Source organism: Camelina sativa, chromosome 13, assembly GCF_000633955.1.
Source record: "Camelina sativa cultivar DH55 chromosome 13, Cs, whole genome shotgun sequence".
Taxonomy (NCBI): Eukaryota; Viridiplantae; Streptophyta; class Magnoliopsida; order Brassicales; family Brassicaceae; genus Camelina; species Camelina sativa.
In genome coordinates, this window is record NC_025697.1 from 11,631,600 (window position 1) to 11,638,693 (window position 7,094).

Consider the following 7,094-nt stretch of genomic DNA (forward strand, 5'->3'; position numbering starts at 1 on the left):
GTTTATTAAATACTCATGCATTTCAATTTGTGTTTGTGGTGCAGGTAAAGGCAAAGTGTGATCGTGGAATCAAGGCAATTAAGAGGAGGATGTTCTAGGGACTCGATTGGTTGTTGTCTGGCATTGCTAGGTTGCTAGAGTTGGGTCATTAGAAACATTGCTAGGTTGCCGGTTTTATGTTTCCTGATGTTGGATATTTGGTTATTGTTTATCTTATAATTTTGGTTTATTATTGGTTATTTCCGCTGTTGATTGTGATTGTGGTTAGGTGGCTAGCGGGTATGGGACCACTAGTTGTAGTTTATTTATTATTATTATTTATTAATTATTTTTATTAAAAAAACGGGTCGGGTCGTTTCAGTTTGGTATCAGAGCCTTTACGGTTCTAGGTTTGGGTTCACTAGGTTTCTGTTGTGATGTTTGGGAGTGCATGTCTTGATTGATTATGTGAGTTAGTCAATTGTGTGTGGCATGGAGTCCTAGAACATCCTCTTCGAGCCTACAGTGTGATTCCACGATGAGTATATGTTTTTGTGTTATGTTTAATTGCGTGCTTAGCCTTCTTTTCATGGTAGTGCAGATGGTTTGAGAGGATGCTGTTGCTGGTCGTGGTCATGGTCGTGGACGCGGACGTGGTCGTGGTAGGGGCAGAGTCCCAGTGGTTAGTGAGACCGAGGACCAGAGTGTGACAGTTGAGGGTGTTCACGAGGATTCCATGAGTGTGGCCGGAGGGGGCAGTGTTGATGCTCCAGTGGCCGGTGATGCTAGGGTCCCGGGTGTAGGAGTCCCAGCGGGTTTAGTCCCTGGTGCTGAATTTACGGCTTTGCTAGCACAGTTGTTGGAGCGGTTGCCAGCAGTGGTACCAGCTCAGGCTCAGTTGAGGAGCGGCAGCCAGTGGCTGCGGATGCAGGAGCACATTGACGTTATTTGTCCATGCTGAAGGAGATGAAGGGTCTCGTGACCGCGCAGTTTTCGGGTGGTACAGATCCTACTACTGCAGATGCATGGAGGACGAGTGTGGAACATAACTTCCATACTCTGAGATGTCGTGAGGAGTTTTGGGTGGACATAGGGGTCCACCATTTGATTGGTGATGCTGAGTTGTGGTGGAGATCAGTGGCTGCTAGGAGAGTGCTGCGGGAGATGACTTGGGTTGACTTCGTGGGGGAGTTCAACCGTAAGTAATTTCCGAGAGAGGCATTGGACCGGTTGGAGGTGCAGTTCCTTCAGTTGTCTCAGGGGACGCGGTTAGTGCGAAAGCTGGACTTGGAGTTCAGTCGACTTCTATGTTATGGGGGTCGGGCTATGGAGTCTGAGGAGGCTCAGATCATGAGGTTTTTGAGGGCCCTACGTGATGATTTGAGGGTTCACTGTAGAGGGCGGAGTTATGCTACGCGTGCAGAGCTGGTTGAGACTGCAGCGCGGATTGAGGAGGACATCCAAGCACAGTCAGTGGCGGTTAGTCCAGCAGTTCAGCCTAGTAGGGCTCAGCAGCAAGGTGGTTCTAGCAGGGGCAGCAAGCCTGCGCAGGGAACCAAGAGGAGGTGTGAGGCTACGCAGAGGCCGAGTGGTGGGAGTTGCTTCGGTTTTGGAAGCAAGGATCACAAGATTGCTAGCTGTCGCAAGAGGAGTGCTCCGACGACAGCGGCTCGTGTATGATATCATTGCAGGGAGCCAGGGCATATCAAGCCCATGTGTCCCAAGTTGCAGCCAGTGGCAGTGGCAGCGTTGTAGCAGGTGCAGCCTGGAGGGCAGCAGGTGGCACGGATTGAGCAGGCGCCACGGGTTTACACGACTGCAGAGACTGGTGGACCAGTGCCGGGGCGATCACAGGTAAAATTTCTGGTACTTTAACTTTGTGAATTCTTCGTAAGTTCAGATTTTATGTTTTCCTGTGATAAAGTGTTAGGTTCTCAACACATGAGGTTTGTGTAGGGACCTTGTTGGTGGGCGGGTTTAAGTCCCACGTTATGTTTGATTCTGGAGCTTCTCATAGCTTCATTACTCCGGAGTGTGCAGAGAGCGCGGGAATCAGAGGGGATCCCGGGGAGCGTACATGAGTTGTCAGAGTTGCGGGAGGCAAGTTCCCGAGGGTTATTGGACGGGCCAGAGGAATTGATATTCAGATTGCATGGGAGTCATGGCCAGCGGATTTGCTTATCAGTCCAGTGGAGTTGTATGCTGTGATTCTCGGGATGGATTGGTTGCATCGGCACATGGTTGCAGGGGTTACCCCTTCAGTTGTATGCTGTGAGTCAGTGGGGAAGTCTATGGTTAGCGGTATACCGGTTGTAGAGGAATTTGAGGATGTGTTCCAGTCGTTGCAGGGGTTACCACCATCTCGGTCTGATCCTTTTACGATTGAACTGGAACCAGGGACGATGTCGTTATCCAAGGCTCCTTACAGAATGGCTCCAGCAGAGATGGCAGAGCTGAAGAAGCAGCTAGAGGATTTGTTGAGTAAGGGATTCATCCGTCCTACTGTATCACCGTGGGGAGCACCAGTGTTGCTTGTCAAGAAGAAAGGTGGGAGTTTTCGGTTGTGTATTGATTACAGGGGTTTGAACCGGGTCACTGTGAAGAACAAGTATCCTCTTCCGAGGATCAATGAGTTGTTGGATCAGTTAAGGGGTTCTACTTAGTTCTCCAAGGTAGATCTGGCGTCGGGTTATCATCAGATACTGATAGATGAGGCAGATGTGAGGACGAGGTATGGGCATTATGAGTTTGTGGTGATGCCTTTCGGGTTGACTAACGCACCAGCAGCGTTTATGAGATTGATGAACAGTGTGTTTCAGGAGTTTCTGGATGTACTTGTCATCATTTTCATCGACGATATCCTGGTTTATTCTAAGAGTCCTGAGGAGCATGCACTGCATTTGAGGGCAGTTATGGAGAAGCTGCGGGAGCAGTAGTTGTCTGCTAAGTTGAGCAAGTGCAGTTTTTGGCAGCGTGAGATGGGCTTTCTGGGTCATATTGTGTCTGCAGACGGGGTTTCTGTAGATCCGGAGAAGATTCAGGCTATCAGAGATTGGCCTAGACCGCAGAATGCCACAGAGATCAAGAGTTTTATGGGTTTGGCAAGTTACTACCGGAGATTTGTGCAGGGATTTGCGAGCAGAGCACGTCATATGACTAAGTTGACAGGGAAGGATGTTCCTTTTGTTTGGTCATAGGAGTGCGAGAAGGGCTTTACAAGCCTGAAGGAGATGTTGACTACTGCGCTAGTGTTGGCTTTGCCCGAGCAAGGAGAACCCTATGTGGTTTATACAGATGCATCTAGAGTTGGTTTGGGATGTGTGTTGATGCAGCATGGGAAGGTGATTGCCTATGCTTCGCGGCAGTTGCGGAAGCATGAGGACAACTATCCTACTCATGACTTGGAGATGGGTGCTGTAGTTTTTGCCCTGAAGATTTGGAGATCTTATCTTTATGGTGCAAAGGTACATGTGTTTATAGATCATAAGAGTCTGAAGTATATATTCACTCAGCCTGAGCTGAATTTGAGGCAGAGGCGGTGGATGGAGCTTGAGGCAGACCATGATTTGGAGATAGCCTATCATCCTGGTAAGGCTAACTTGGTTGCAGATGCTCTGATTCGGAAGAGGGTAGCTTCGGCTCAGGAGCAGGAGATGGAGTCTCTGGTAGGAGAGATCGGTGCGTTGAGTTTGTGTGATGTGTCTCAGGAACCGTTGGGTTTGGAGGCGGTTGATAGAGCAGATCTTCTAACCAGGGTGCGGTTGGCTCAGGAGAAGGACTTGGGGCTGGTGAATGCCTCAAAGGATGTGGATTCAAAGTATCAGGTCTCAGATAATGGTACTATCTTGGTGCACGGTCGGGTTTGTGTGCCCAAGGATGAGGAGTTGAGGCAGGAGATCCTGAGAGAGGCTTATGGGAGCAAGTTTTCTATTCATCCAGGAGCGACTAAGATGTACCGTGATCTCAAGAGGTATTATCATTGGGTCAGGATGAAGAAGGATGTAGCTAGTTGGGTCGCGAGGTGCGACGTGTGTCAGCTAGTGAAGGTTGAGCATCAGGTTCCTGGAGGGTTACTGAGGAGTCTTCCCATTCCGGAGTGGAAGTGGGATATGATTACTATGGAATTCATGGTAGGTTTGCCAGTGTCCAGGACGTTTGATGCTATTTGGGTCATTGTGGACCGGTTGACTAAGTCGGCACATTTTCTGGCCATTAAGAAGACTGATGGAGCAACGGTCTTGGCTAAGAAGTATGGGAAGGAGATAGTCAGGTTGTATGGGGTGCCAACAAGCATTGTGTCTGATAGGGATTCTAAGTTCACTTCGGTGTTCTGGAAGGCATATCAGGCAGAGATGGGCACTAAGGTACATGTGAGTACAGCTTATCATCCCCAGATAGATGGACAGTCAGAGAGAACGATCCAGACGCTGGAGGATTTGCGGAGAATGTGTGTGTTGGATTGGGGAGGCCATTAGGCAGATCACTTGAGCTTGGTAGAGTTTGCTTACAACAACAGTTATCAGGCAAGTATTAAGATGGCTCCTTATGAGGCTTTCTATGGGAGGTTGTGGCGTACACCGTTATGCTGGACTCAGGTGGGGGAGAGGAGCATTTACGGGGCAGATTTTGTTCAGGAGACCTCAGAGAAGATTTGGGTTCTCAAGCTGAACATGAAGGAGGCTCAGGATCGGCAGAGGAGTTATGCCGATAGAAGGAGGAGAGATCTTGAGTTTCAGGTAGGAGACAGAGTGTACCTCAAGATGGACATGTTGCGGGGTCCGAACAGGTCATTGATTGAGACTAAGTTGAGTACGAGGTATATGGGTCCGTTCAGAGTGATTGAGCGTGTTGGACCAGTGGCTTATAGACTGGAGTAACTAGAGGTTATGCGTGCATTCCATAAGGTGTTCCATGTTTCTATGTTGAGGAAGTGTCTCCGTGAGGATGATCAGTTGTTGGCTAAAATTCCTGAGGATCTTCAGCCTAACATGACTTTGGAGGCAAGACCAGTGAGGGTTCTCAAGAGGAGGATTAAGGAACTTCGGAAGAAGAAGATTCCTTTGATGAGAATCCTTTGGGACTGTGATGGTGTTGAGGAGCAGACTTGGGAAACTGAGGCGTGGATGAAGGCAAGGTTTAAGAGGTGGTATGAGAAGCAAGCCGCAACTTGAGCTTGTCTAGCCTGGTCCTATCTGTAATCCGTGGCTGGAGCGGGAATGGAGTATTCAAGCCCATCTCTCTTGTTTACTTGGTCGATTGGGGTGGTTGGTTGTGCAACTAAGTAACAAGATGAGGTGGTGCTCGGGGTACAAAGTTTCCGTGAGGCGGGGTTTTTGGAGGAAAGTTTCCTGAAATAGAAGTTTCCAAAAGTGAAAAGTTTCCAAAAAGGAAAAGTGCTAAATATGGAAAGTTTTATGGGAGTTAGAATTTGTCCATTTTAGTGGTTGTGAGCCTTGTAGGGGCTTGTGTGGTCTTTGTGGCGGGCTTTTTAGCCAATTGTGTGGCCTTTGTGGCGGGCTGTTTAGCCAATTGTGTGGCCTTTGTGGCGGGCTGTTTAGCCAGATGTGTGGCCTTTGTGGCGGGCTGTTTAGCCAGATGTGTGGCCTTTGTGGCGGGCTGTTTAGCCAGATGTGTGGCCTTTGTGGCGGGCTGTTTAGCCAGATGTATGGCCTTTGTGGCGGGCTGTTTAGCCAAAGTGCCTGTTTAGGCGGTCCTTCGGGACAGATGGTCTTTGTGACGGTCCTGTTTAGGACATTTGTTTGGCCTTGGTGGCGGTCCTGTTTAGGACATTTGTTTGGCCTTTGTGGCGGCCCTTATGGCAGTGAGATGATCCATGTGTGGTCATGAGGTATTCCAGTGAGGGGATATGTGGTTGGTAGGACATTGAGATGTCTTACGCGAGCCACGGGAAGGAAACCTGGATAGGGATAGGACTCAGACGTGTTCAGAATTGTTTGCTCGCGACTCTTGGGGAACTTAGGTTCTCCTAGTACCGCCATATTCTGAGACTTTGTGGCTTGGGAGTATGGTTGGTATATCGACTTCGGATGACGATCCGGGGGCGCGCTGTAGGGTGGCAACCCGAGAGACGAGTTGAAACGACCTGACCCGTTTTTTTTTTTTAATTAATAAATAATAAATAATAAATAACTACAACTAGTGGTCCCATACCCACTATCCNTGGAGAAACGTTTCCTGAAATAGAAGTTTCCAAAAGTGGAAATTGGTAAAAGTGGAAAGTGGTAAAAGTGGAAAGTTTTATGTGAGTTAAAANTCCACCTAACCACAAACACAACCAACAACGGAAAAACAAATACCAATATCCAATAAGTAATTCAATAAATAATAAACAATAACCAATATTAATTCCAATCATAGACTAATGATCCAAAACAGCATNCGGAGTTTTTAGTCATTGTGTGGCCTTAGTGGCGGTCTTTTGATACATTGTGTGGCCTTTGTGGCGAGCTGTTTAGCTAGATGTGTGGCCTTTGTGGCGGGCTGTTTAGCCAGATGTGTGGCCTTTGTGGCGGGCTGTTTAGCCAGATGTATGGCCTTTGTGGCGGGCTGTTTAGCCAAAGTGCCTGTTTAGGCGGTCCTTCGGGACAGATGGTCTTTGTGACGGTCCTGTTTAGGACATTTGTTTGGCCTTGGTGGCGGTCCTGTTTAGGACATTTGTTTGGCCTTTGTGGCGGCCCTTATGGCAGTGAGATGATCCATGTGTGGTCATGAGGTATTCCAGTGAGGGGATATGTGGTTGGTAGGACATTGAGATGTCTTACGCGAGCCACGGGAAGGAAACCTGGATAGGGATAGGACTCAGACGTGTTCAGAATTGTTTGCTCGCGACTCTTGGGGAACTTAGGTTCTCCTAGTACCGCCATATTCTGAGACTTTGTGGCTTGGGAGTATGGTTGGTATATCGACTTCGGATGACGATCCGGGGGCGCGCTGTAGGGTGGCAACCCGAGAGACGAGTTGAAACGACCTGACCCGTTTTTTTTTTTTAATTAATAAATAATAAATAATAAATAACTACAACTAGTGGTCCCATACCCACTATCCACCTAACCACAAACACAACCAACAACGGAAAAACAAATACCAATATCCAA